The following is a 14,133-nucleotide window of genomic DNA, read 5'->3' as shown; positions in this document are numbered from 1 at the left end:
TCAAATGGAGGCTGATATAAAAGAATGTGACGCTAAAGGTTGTCTTATCTGTGACTAATAAGCTAAATTGACTGACGCTTGACTTAAATTTGTTGATAATTCCTGTCCAAATCCAGTAGCTCTATTATAAAGTTGTTTTTTGAGCTATTACTTTAAATAAGTCTTAATCATTTTCAAGTCAAAAGTGCGTAAACATTGTTTTTATAATAAGGCACGGTTAAAATGGGACTTTAGATTACTTAAGGAACCGTTTGTGTAATTTAGTGCCTCCTAGAGGTAAAAACCTTAATTCATTAAAAAAGCCAATATAGATTTAAAAAAAAGCAAAAAATATATGAAATACGACATAAATGAGCAATTTTTAAATACTCGCTGTTCAATACATTTTCATATATTTTACATAATTGCAACACAAAATCACATTTCTGTACAAGACATACACAAAGTGCAAGGTACACATTGAAATTATTTCTTTTCTCCTCTAGCAAATTATCAATGTCATAAATGTGATTCACATGTAACCTCTACAGCTATAATTGGCCATATGCTAGATCTGCCTGATGTTGCATTTGTATATCTATTCTTATCTATTATTGTTAAAATGTGTGCAGCTAAAATAATACCACAAAATAAATACATATTGATAGTGTGAGATTGATAAGGTCAAGCTCTAGTCCGTCCAACACGACTTAAAAGGGATGATTAATTAATTTAAACTCTGGTATTTTCTCTGGTAAGGATAGCACTTTAAATTTTGTTGTGCATTTTGACATGTTACAACAACTATTCTAATCCATTTTATTCTATAATGTTCTATTCTATTCATCCATTCATCCATTTTCTGCACTGCTTAACCTCAGTTGGGTAACAGGGGTGCTGGAGCCCATCTCAGCTGTCCTCTGGCAGTGGGCAGGGGACACCCCGAACTGGTTGCCAGCCTGTCACAGGGCAAAACATCCATCCATCCATTATCCACACGGCTTATCCTTACTGGGGTTGCGGGGGTGCTGGAGCCCATCCCAGCTGTCTTTGGGCAGTGGGCAGGGGTCACCCTTAACTGGTTGCCAACCAGTCTCAGGGCACACAGGGGACAGACAACTCGCTCATTCACATCTAGAGACGATTTAAACCGGCCAATTAACCTGATATGAATGTTTTTTGAACGTGGGAGGAAACCGGGGTGCTTGGAGGAAACTCACACATGCACGGGGAGAACATGCAAACTCCGCACAGGAAGGCTGGTAGCTCGATTTGATCCCATAAACTCAGAACTGTGCCATGGATGCGTTAACCATTCAGCCGCCGTGCCCCCCTACTCTATTCTATTCTATTCTATTCTATTCTATTCTATTCTATTCTATTCTATTCCATTTTATTTTATTTTATTTTATTTTGTTCTATTCTATTCTATTCTATTGTTTCCCAAACCGTATAATGCTATTGTATTTTCAAAAAAATGACATGTACAGTAGTATAAAAAGGTTATCAGTTATTGGTAAGAAGTAGGATTTGATTGGGTATTTGTAGGAAAAATTAGTTATCACACGTCCTTAATTAAAATCTTACTTTAGATTTTTGGGAAATCTTCCCCATTAAAACGCCAACCATTGGAATTTGGTGGTACACACTCAATATTTAACTTTGCCGCGTGGACTTTCATCCTATAGTTCAGAAACATTCACTACATGCTTATCTAATATATTTGACTGCAATTCTCCAATGTTTACCTCGCAGAATTGGCAGACTAGTCAAACAAGAGCTGACAGTGAGTTCTTTATTTTATTTTCCCTTTCGAAATGATTTGTTCGTATTAGAGCAATCTTATTTGCACAACCTCGTGTCCCAGCCCACAAACTATTTTCATTAAATTTGTCGTGTTTATACGAGCTGACATTTCCTGTTAGTAGACTTCTCATATACACAAACAGCATTTTAGTGTTTATCAAGCTCTTCCACGCCACTCCATTTGTCAGGAAATAATACAACAAAAGAATAGACCCCCAGGATACTACATTTATCCGTTCTGAGGTGGGGATCACAACATTAAATCAATGTTTGTTGGGGGATGGACACCAATGGAAATGTTCCAAAACTCTTGTACCGCAGATACATAGATTAAAATAACAACATAGTTTGTAAAAAATGTGCTTTTGTTTCCCATACAATAGGACAATTCTGGCAGGCCACCACGGTTTCATTGGTCCCACCAGAGCCTCATAAACTTGTATGATAAAAAATATGATAATAATGTTAGATATAATGTATTTAATTACCGTAAATTCCGGACTATAGAGCGCACCTGATTAGCGCGCACCTGATTATAAGCCGCACCCACAACATTTTAAGAGAAAAACCGATGTTGTACTTACACAAGCCGCACCTGTACATAAGCCGCATGCGCCCACATTGAAACATGTAACACAATCACAAAATTATCCCAAACCCGGCTTTGAGTCCTGCGATTGTAACTGAATATAAAGTATACAGTCCAAAAACCACAGCCGGCAAAATGAACAGAAAATAATACTGGTACTTAAGGTTTGATGCAGACCTGCAGAGTCCGGGTACCTGTTGAAACTAATCCAAGGAAAAAAAATCTATATTTCCAAAGGTAAGTTGGGAAAAATATATATCCACTTTTGTCCGCTGCGACAACAGGTCTCACTCACCTTTACCCCACTTCCCGTCAGCCAGCGTTTGCTCTGCCCCTCTTTTTTAATTCGCAAAACATATCAGAATAAGTGCCTCAAATAAATACATTACAAAAAGGTGCAAATACATATTATACATCGGTTACACATATTTACAAAGAAAGACTGTACACCGAGAGAGTTTTCAAAGCTTTAATTATAATATTATAACTTTCATCCCAAACCGTGCCTGTGAAGGGTAGCAAAACATTACTAGCAACACGCTCGCAACACGGTAAACGGGTCTGTAAAAAAAAAAAACGCGGTAAACCGTCCTCATCTTCCTCCCTATAACTGACGTCATCAAAGTCGTCTTCCCCAGTATGGGAAAGAGACTTTGTCATATAGACGTCGTCCCACGCTCCCTTATTCAAAAACACGCTAGCAACACGCTCGAAAAGTGAAGTTTACGTGCAGTAGCTCTGTTTCCTTCTTTATCGGACTGCTCGTTTGCTTTTAGCTTGAAAGCTACGTCATGTGCCTTTCTTTTTGCAATTTGCATGGTGAGGATATGTCTACGCATATATTCCACCGGTCTAAATCATACCTTTTGTACTCGAGCGCCGCTAGCGGCTGTTAGAAAAATTACATAAACTGGCCGCATCACTGAATAAGCCGCAGGGTTGAAGGTTTGGGAAAAAAATAGCGTCTTATAGTCCGGAATTTACGGTATGTATAGCGTGCACTAGTGTATAACACACACCCCTAAGAACTTATACATTCTATACAATCTTTTATAATTAACTATACAATCAACAGGAATTGAACCCAGATCGCATCGGTGAGAGCACCACATTTTAACCACTGGACAACTTGTGGTAATTTTTCACATGAGAAAAGGCAGTTGATATTATCTTTTTTTATCTCACAATTTTTAATCACGTTACCAGAGACAAATGTTAATATAGTTGTATGTTTCATATGTTATGATGAAAATACATTTGTCACTTATAATGCCTAGAATTGAATAGAGGAATAAAAGAGCACACATTGATCAGAGATATAGCTTCTTGATTTTGCTGTCAAAATCAAAATATGAATTCAAAATATACGACATTTTCCCCAGGTCCCCCTAAACACTCCACCCACCAAGGTCTTGTTTCCATTATAATCACGTTTTTACTTCTTTCTGTAGCATCACTCCAAGCCTTCAGACCCATAGATATTAATACGTTAATATTATTAATATAATATAATATAATTAATATAATATATAAAACCTAATATTTTATCGCTGACTCGCAAGGATAGACACGTTTCAGAATTGAACAAATACGAAAGTAAGGCATTGTGGGAGGGAAATCAGCCAATGGCATACAGACATTTTCATCATGCCACGAGGCAGAGCAATAGCAGACAGACACATTGTCAGGACCAGAACGGAAACAGGACCCAATCGCGTTACGTTTCTCACAAGTTTTATTAAAGGAAAGAGGAAGGACTGCGCCCACGATCCGGTGTTCGCTAGGCGCGGGAAGCAGGACACTCTGAACGCGGAAGCAGATCTTCCGTGGCGAGAGATGGTGGTGTCGGGGACGAAAAAACGGGTCATTAGCTGGGACAGAGAGCAAAAACGTGTTCGGCGTTCGAAGCAAGTCAAAAGCCAGGAAATGAGAGTAGATGTGGTCGGGGACTAAAACGGGTCAAAGCCGGGGGACAGACAGGAGCAAAAACAGGTGGGAGTCAGGGTCGAAAAAGGCTTGCCTAGTGTTAACTGAGGTTCGCAAACAGACTGACAACAGGGGACAGAAAGGAGTTGGTTTAAATAGGGACAGGGAGCCAATTAGAGTCCGAGGTAGTTGGCGCCAAAGGAGCGGGTGCAGGTGATTCACATCAATAAACATGACACACATTAGAGATTAACTCTTAAGAGACATGAACACAGTACAGTTAGAACTTTATAAAGTTTTGGATACATGAAATAATATATTTTTTTTAATTCATATTGTAGGCAAAATGCTGTAAAGAGGGGCTGAAAAACATCTAACTCCAAACTGTAATGTGAACGTGAATTATTTCGGAACACTGTTTTAAGGGGATCCTCTGTACTGACTTAAAGTACACTTGATTGTTGCTAATGAGAAAGGCATTGTGGGAGGCAATTCAGCCAAAAGCAAATCAATATTTTATTCATGCCTTGACGCAGACCAGTTGCAGACAGACACATTAGATGTATAACTCTTCAGACAAATGAACACAGTACAGTTTGAATTTGAGAAAGTTTTAGTTTAATGAAATAATTATTTTTTGGGCGTCGTATGGTAGGCAACATGCCATAAAGAGGGGCTGAAAAACGTCTCATTCTAAACCGTAATGTAATTTTTTTTAATTTGGGACGTTGTAGCCAGGGGATCTCCTGTACTGCCTTTAAGTAAACATAATTCTTGCCACTGACTTACTGTAACGTAAACAAATGTGCAGGGACTGCTGAGGTTTATTCTTTATATTTGTATGTTGTTTTTTTGTTTTTTTTACTGAAGCCCATTTCTGCTAAAGACAAGACCTCAGGAATTGATTAACGGGCATTGAGCTCCCACATCGAGATCGGCTAACATAACGACTCCGGATGCATCCCTTGAATGATTTATGGAATTGATATTAATATCCCTCTGGTAAATGCATCTCTAAAGTTAGAATGGGGGAGGAGTTGACTTAGGTCTGTTAAGTATCAAATGGAAGGGTTAGCTCATGTTTTATTGAACTGATTTTTCGTCAGTGTTTTTTCTTGATGTGAATTTAGATTTTGTTTGTATTTATTGTCAAGGTTAACACTGGTATAAAGACGCTTGAAATCTTTTATTTCATTCTAAAAACCACAATAACCCAATTAGTGTTTAAACTATTTTGCAAGCCTCAGTGTGTGTTTTGTAGCGACCCCTATTGGTGTAAAATTAATTTGTCCTTTTCAATAAAATAAACAAAAACATATTTACTATCACATGAACAACAGTGGCCCCTTAATTCATGAATATTCCCCTTTTACCCACAATTTCCTTATGTAACCACTCATGTTAGCCACTTGGCTGCAGACTTTGGCTGGCTGCTTGCCGCTATCATGACTGTTAGCTGCTTCTGTTTCGTATTGCCGTGCCACGCATCTTCCACAGCTGTTCATGCAAGCAACGTTCCATGATTCTGGAGTTTTTTCTATTGTTTCCTTCTCGTGTGAGCTACTTGGCTGCAGTTTATAGCTTGCTAATCTTATTGTTAGCTGCTTCTGTAAGCAGAGTTCTGTGATTCAGGCTCCTGATACATAACAAATTCTGCTTTACTCATCATTTCTGGCCTTTATTGTAGCTTCTCCAGCTAACCGTTAAAGTTAGTCGCCCAAACCAGATCTGACTGACTCCAGCTATTTGCTATTTTTTAGTTGATACGCGCGTTTTGTCACTTAATGGGGATTGATAGTAGCTTTTTGTCCTGTCGCTGGCTGAACTTCATCTTTATACATGCAAGAAAATATGGAAGCAGGCTTCTTAGGGATATCTTTCAAATTTCTTCTTCAAATGCATACGCTTCATCTCCATTCTTAGTTACAACGACCTCTAGTGGTGAATTATTGCATACTGTGAGTTTGAAAAATGCAAAGCAGCAAATAAGTTTGTTAATCTCCCAATATTGAGTCTTTTTCTATTATGTTGAGTGAGTGTCAAAGCAAATATTCCTTAAAGTGATATTAATGTATTTAATTGTTTTCAGCGTCAACCCGAACAGCATCCTTATCTCAACTTGTCACATTTTCCTCGCAAACTGTTTACATTTTGGCCTTAGTCCTGAATTTTCTTTTGTGAATGTCATTTGTTTTAACAAAGGATGACACTGACAGAGCGAGGTTATTGTTTCCCCGCACCTCTGGACTTTGCAGATGTGATTAAACACTTACCGATTAGTGAATCCGCAGCAATGCTGTCAAAGAAACTCCCCCAAGGGTGACGGATGTTTAATGGGGCTCCATTGATAGGCACATCGCATGGACTCATCTGTTTTGACCATCGATCGACTCAATGGAATCTAACCCGGCCGGTCGAACGGAGGAACTGATATGCTCACGCTAGTTTCTTTATGCTGCGTTTGGATATTGAGCACAGGCCTTTTGGGACTTTGGGAATGGGTTCACTTGTTGTAGTATAGGGATTTGCAATCCAAAATGTTGAAAGAGCCATACTGGAACAAAAAACATGTTTGGAGCCACAATAAATGAAAAAACTTGATGTAAGTCTCAAAAAGAAAGAAAATACAGGCGGATATACATGCTATATAGATCTACATTGATTGGGAAACGTTATTAATGTTTTTGTCATGGTTCTCCTCCTACAGAAATCATCTAATTTTCCATGATCATTTTCTTAAAAAGCACTAGGGAGCGCCAAAGAGCTGCATGTGGCTCCAGAGCAGCTTGTTGCCTACCCCTGTCTTAGTAGCAAACCTTTATGATGGCCCTTTTTAATCCCTCACTTAAAATTTTCTTGCTTAACAGGCAATCCAAATCAAAATTTAAAATTAATTATAAAATTACTATAAAATAATCAAAACATCAAGAAAAAATAAAATATATGATTAAAAAAACACATTTCATGGCAAAATGGCAAACAATTCATATTGAAACGATTTACATTTTGAAGGACAAAAAAAAAGCCAAAAAGGAATCAAATATTACCATAGAAATAATCACAATTTTATTCAAAAATTATAATAATTATATTTTGAAACAATATATTGGTAAAGAAATAAAGATAACTTACACAGAGAAAAAAATATATGAATCAATTCATAATTAAAAATTGAAAACAATACAAAAAGAAATCACAATAAAGAAAATAGATTCCAATATAGAATCAAAGATAATCACAATTGTATTTAAAATTATTTGAATATTATCTTGAAGCAATATAAAATAAAATAAAAAGTTATTTTGCACAAAAATGAGAAAAAGATAATATTTTGAAACAATATAAAATAAATTGATCAATCAATTGTTCAAATTAAAACAATAATCCAGATTTGTTATAACTAATCTGAATTCAATAAAAACTAAAACATAATTTACAACAATTTAAAATAAAATAAAAGCAACTATGTAACATAAAAAACATCTCCAAGAAGCAATCAAATAAATACATTAGAAACTAATAGATCTTTTAAACGTAAGTAAAAACATTGTGCACAAATTGAAAATAAAATCAACAGTTGATTGTAAAGGGACTAAAGGGAAACTGGGGACAAGAGTGTCACCAAAATAACCTTTTTTATGAGTAATACTTCATTTGTCTAACTTTGTTTTTCATTATTTACATATATTTATCATCTTTTTACTGGATTATTAGGCATCAAGGGCCACATGTGGCTCACTAGTTTGCCGACCCCAGCTAGAAATAGTTTTCAAATGTCCGAAAGGGAGAAGGAAACAAATTATTATCATCAGGTCCTACTTATTTACTATCTATTACCTGATGAACATAAATATTTGATTCTGTTAACCGTATTTATTCTTTTATAATGTGCACTCGTGTATAACACACTGTCAGAAGGTCCAGAACAGAACAGGAAACCCCAGAGCGTTCGTTACAATTCTTTATTTAGGGAAGCGTACAGGGCTAGTGGGAGACGCGATGGCCTTCGGACGTCAGCAGCAAAGCCGTGAAGACAGCTTCAGAACACGTAGCCAATCGGAGTGCGGAAGTCTAGCAGGTCAAGTTTACCGGGACTGGAGAGAAGATCGTAGCGTGGGACGGAAGCAGGTCGGATCGGAGGCAGGCAGAATCAGGTAAACAGATCAAGAATGCACAGGTCCAGGAGAGTCATACAGGGTACAAATGTAATCCTCAGACGAAGAGGTCTTCGCGTAGCGTGCTTAAAAAGGGAACATAAACCAATCAGAGGGCGTCCACGTGATAGCTCCAAGTGACTCTAGTTAGCAATCACGAACACAGCACCCCTAATTTTTGATTAAAAACTGGTATTACATCTTCTTTCACTTTTTCTCAGCACAAACTAAACATTGCAGGTAAAAAACATTGTTCAATATATTACCGTATTGACGATGTAAATCACGAACACTATACCAACATAAATATTACAATGTACTGATTTTTTGTCCTTCGATTAATTATCAGATATGCCAAAACACTTGTATCCCTGGATGTGCGTTTATTTATATCTCTCAAGACCTTTCATTATGTTTTCTCCATTCTCTAACGTTCTTGTATCTGGTACAGTAAATAAAATGGTGTGATAATGAAATAAAATCTATTGCCTTTTCAAATGTCATCTATTTCACTGGTGATCCAGTGGGGAAGAATCCGCAGAAGCTAGAGCAAAGGTTTTGTCAGCATTTTCAAAAACGACCGCTCCAGAGATGGTTAAACAAATGTGGCTTCTAAGCTATCCATCCATCCATTATCTGCACCGCTTATCCTCAGTAGGGTTGCGGGGTGCGTGAGCCCATCACAGCTATCTGGGCAAAAGACACCCTGAACTGGTTGCCAGCCAGTTGCAGGGCACAGGGAGACATAAAACCACTTGCTTATTCACACCTAGGGACAATTTGGACCCGCTATGCATGTTTTTGGAATATGGGAAGAAACCGGATTACCCGGAGGAAACCCAGACAAGTACGGGAAAAACATGCAAACTCCGCGCTGGAAGGTTGGTAGCTGAATTTAAACCCATGACCCCAGAACTGTGCTGCGGATGCACTAACCACCCAACTGCCTTGCCGCGCTGCTCTTTAGCTAATTTTCTATGAATTTAAAATCATGTTACATTAGTATAGGTCTTGCCCTGCGACTGGCTGCAACCACTGCCCGAATATAGCTGGGATGGGCTCCAGCACCCTCGCGACCCTACTGAGGATAAGCGGTGCAGATAATGGATGGATAGTATAGGTCAAGTCAAGTCATGTTTATTTGTGTCGCCCTTAATCACAAAGAGTCTCAAAGGGCTGCACAGACAGCAGACTATTGCAAACTACAGTATTATTACACTGTCCCCTGATCTAAAACCTACATGAGGGTAAGAAAAAACTCAAAAAACTCAATGTGAGGAAAATGAAGAAACCTTGAGAAGGGACTTTACATGAGGTAATGCCCCTTCCAGGATGACCCGGCTGCAATGGATGTTGCAATAACAAATAATACACAGATATTGTCAACATAGAAAATAGATTATTCTTACGCTATAAAATAGAAGTGTGTTTTAAGCTTTGATTTATGTCATGATTACCGATTGAGAGCACCTGCGACTGCTTAATTGCCGCCAACAGCCTGGACAGCTGATTGGCTGATGCTCTCTTATTAAACCCCCGGCTTCCAAGAGTAAGCCGTCAGATCGCTGTAGGAACTGTTGCCACCAGCTCAGTAAGCCCTTACGTCCGACTCTGTTCCTGTCCTGCTTTTCTTTGCCGGATCTTCGTTACCAACCTGCTTCCAGACCTGACTTGGCCCCGTTCTGCCTGCCTGTCACCTGATCTGTTTTGCCCCGTTACCTGCCTGCCTCCCGTTGCCGACCTCGTTTCTGAACTTGACACCGCCTTTGCAGTTCTGGCCAGCAACTTGTAATTCCCGCCTGTCTTCGATCTTCCTCGCTCGACACGAAAGTGCCACTTCCGCATTCCCGCCACTTGCTACCCGTGTTCGTTGATCCTCGGATCGTGGAAGCAAGCCCTTCTCTCCCTCTTATCAATAAAAACTGAGAAAACAAACGCTACTGGGTCCTGTCTCCGTTCCTGGTTCGTGACAATTTCAACATTTTCACTGAGGTTGCAGATCGATTCTTAGGGTAAAGAGCATTCCACACATTTTTGTCATAGTTTGTCTTATCTTATCTTAGAGTGTCATTAAGATTACAGTTTTTACAGTATTTAATAGGATGTATGCAAACATTTAGAATAGTAATGCTCAGGTAATAATAACAGTGAGTCAGCTATTATTGCTCAACCACAGATTACATCCAAATTTATTTTCTTTGTAACCTAATTTACTTATAACTGTGACGGCGAAACTTCTGGTTGCTCCCTCTGATGAAGAACATCTAAATTGAACGACTTAATTATGTCTCATAATCTCTTATATCCGTTGGAATAAAAAGGGATCAGTCCGTCATTGCTTGGATTTGCTATTATTTTAGTCTACAACAGATGAATGATAAAGCAAGAGTGAAGTTTGGCCTGACTTTGTCAAATAGTGTTTGCCCTTGGGTTTTTGGTTGGTGAATAATGCTATCATTACTTAATTCAACGTATTTTTTAAAATAAAATGTAAGTATAATTGTATTGATGTATGTTCACATATTTTGAAATGATGGAGGGCAGGTTTCGCAAGCGACTATGTATGAGTATTTGCTCTCTAGCCACAACCCTCAGGATGGCATCCTTTTAGGGGAAAATAACAATGGAAAAAAATATGAATCAACAGCCTCTGCTGTCGGGTACAGTGAATATAAAGAGGAGGAATGACAAAATGCTGTTTTATAGACTGATTAGGTTCAGATTGGCACTATCCATCCACGTATTTCAAGTTTGCAGCCTCTAGGAGCAAAAAAACATGCCAACCAAGATGACCTGACAGCCTCTGCTGTCAAGTACAGTCAATATAAAGAGGTGGAATAATGAGGTTTGGATACGGGTTAGGCTGTTGGAAAGTTTCAGATTGTATCGGCGACGTCGGCTCCGTGCGGGGAAGCGGCAGTCAAGCTAGCTTCGGCTCGGACGTGACTCGCCTTCACTCCCCGCAGCCGCTTTCTTTCCTGCTCGTCGACCGTTCGGCTTTTGGTTGACTCTGCGGCGTCGAATCGTCTCTTCGCTCGTTTGAGTGTGCTTCGTCAAGAGCGAGTCGCCATAACGCCAAAAGCGTGTCGCCACAACGTTAAAGATCGGCCATTGTTGACGCTGGCAAACATGGCGGCGCTACTTGTATAGCGACCAACAGTCGGGGAAACTAAGTCCGGCGAAAATAACAACTTGAGACTCAGAGGGCGATTGGGTGATGCGACCAGCGGACGGTGCCGTAAGAGGAACGTGAAATTTTCAAGATGCCGAGCAGAGATAAAGAACTCGAGGAAATTAAAAAGTCACTCGGCTTTTTAATGGATAAAATGGATATCGTCACCAGACAACAAGACACAATTTTGAGTTTAATGGCAGAAATCAAAGACCTAAAAAACGAAAACATGGAGAAAGAAAAGAGGATTATTGCACTAGAAGGACGCGTAGCAGATCTGGAACAGTATACCAGGATAAATGACATCATTATCACCGGTTTGGACATCAAACCTCGGACCTATGCCAAGGCTGTGGCAAATACAAATATTGCAACAGATGCTGATGAGGATTCAGCTGAGCAACAGGTCATTGCTTTTATGAGTAAAAAAGGCATATCCATCAATGCTGAGGACATAGAAGCATGCCACCCATTAACAAGAGGTGACAACCGACCCAAGGCGACCATCGTAAGGTTTGTTAACAGAAAACGGAAACATGAAATCCTTAAGCAAGGAAAAAAACTAAAAGGGACTAATGTTTATTTAAATGAACACTTAGGCAAAAAAAACTCTGACATTGCAAGACAGGCTCGATTTTTGAGGAAAACGAACAAAATACAAGGAACATGGACTTCAAACTGCAGAGTATACATAAAGTTAAACGGCACTCCGGAACAAGCAAAAATATTATGGGTTCGAGAAATGCAGGAGCTGGACAGATTTGCCTGAAGTGTAACAATGGCATCCTGGACTGACAATATGGACACCCTTATTACAGATCACAATAAAAAAATCCATCATAAAATATTAGGCCATGATTTACCGGAACTGAGCATTGTTAATCACACTGACTCCAATAATTCAAGATTAGATGACTTCGATCCTGACCACAAATTCATATCAGCTAGCTCAGACAATTGCAAATATTATACTGGAAATGAATACAATACCTTTGTTAAATCTGAAGACAAATTCTCAATAATACACTTTAACAGTAGAAGTATGTACACAAATTTTGATGACATCACTGAGTACTTACAACAATTTGAGAACCCGTTTAGTGTTATTGCAGTTTCTGAAACGTGGTTCAGTGAGGGAAGGGGTGTACATTTTGAATTAAATAATTATAATCTGAACTATGTAAATAGAACTAACAAAATAGGAGGTGGAGTAGCTATATATGTGCACAAAAGATTAAAATCGGAAATATTACAAAACATGTCATTTGTCATTGACGATTTACTTGAATGTATTACAATAGAAATTATAAATGAAAAAAGGAAAAATATCATAGTCAGTTGTGTGTATAGAACACCGGGCTCAAATCTGGAAACCTTCACAAACTGGGCTGAAAAAACATATTCAACAATAAGCGCCAAAACACTATTCATTTGTGGAGATTTCAACATCGATCTAATAAGTACAAACAACCATAAAAACATTGATGACTATATTAATATGATGTACAGTATGAGTTTGTACCCAACTATATTAAGGCCTAGTAGACTCACTTCACACAGTGCAACACTCATTGACAATATATTTACAAATAATATGGAATTTACAAATGTCAGCGGGTTACTGGTTTGTGATATTTCTGATCACCTACCAGTATTTACAGTATATGATGAAAAGGTTACTAGACAAGAATCAATTAAGGATTATGTTTACAAACGAGTTAGAACTGAAGCGACTATTATATCACTGTATGATGACTTAGTTAAACAAAACTGGAATGCTATATATGGTACAGATGATGTGGATGGTGCGTTTGACATATTTTTGGAAATATTCACCAACAAGTACAACAAAAATTGCCCAATGAGACAAATTAATATTAAGAATAAATCTGTAAATCATCCATGGATAACTAAGGGTTTACATAATGCTTGTAAGAAAAAAAACTACTTATATAGAAAATTTATTAAACTAAGAACTAAGGAAGCCGAAACCCGGTATAAAACGTATAAAAACATATTGACAGGAATATTAAGAGCAAGCAAGAAATTATACTATACCAATTTATTACATCATAACAAAAGTAATATCAATTGTTACACAGAATGACAATACAAGGAAATTATTATTATTATTATTATTATTAAAGGTATTTGGGATATATTAAATAGTATAATAAAAGGAAAGAATGTAAGCAATGCATATCCAAACTATTTTATTGATAAGAACAGTGAAAATTATAATTTAAATCAAGTTGTGGAGAATTTCAATAGTTATTTTGTAAATGTTGGACCAGAGCTCGCTGCAAATATCCCAGAGTGCAGTGGTAAACAATTTGAGTCACTAATAAAAATGAACTCCAAGACCATGTTTTTATCTGGGGTTACGGAATCAGAAATCTTAGACGTGGTTAACAACTGTAAAAACAAAACGTCTATGGATTGTTTTGACATCGATATGGTACTAATTAAGCAAATTATAAACAGCATTGTGAAACCATTGACCTACA

At 37.9% G+C, this 14,133-nt stretch overlaps 1 protein-coding gene across 2 annotated transcripts in view; it reads left to right on the top strand.

Moving 5' to 3' along the window:
• agbl4 (AGBL carboxypeptidase 4) overlaps nucleotides 1–14,133 on the top strand; it is a 599,711-nt gene that overhangs the window by 11,548 nt on the left and 574,030 nt on the right. The window lies entirely within an intron of this gene.

This window comes from Urocampus carinirostris, chromosome 12 (genome assembly GCF_059441175.1).
Source record: "Urocampus carinirostris isolate Australia breed hairy pipefish chromosome 12, RoL_Ucar_1.0, whole genome shotgun sequence".
Classification (NCBI taxonomy): domain Eukaryota; kingdom Metazoa; phylum Chordata; class Actinopteri; order Syngnathiformes; family Syngnathidae; genus Urocampus; species Urocampus carinirostris.
This window is presented reverse-complemented; position numbering and strand designations above follow the sequence as displayed.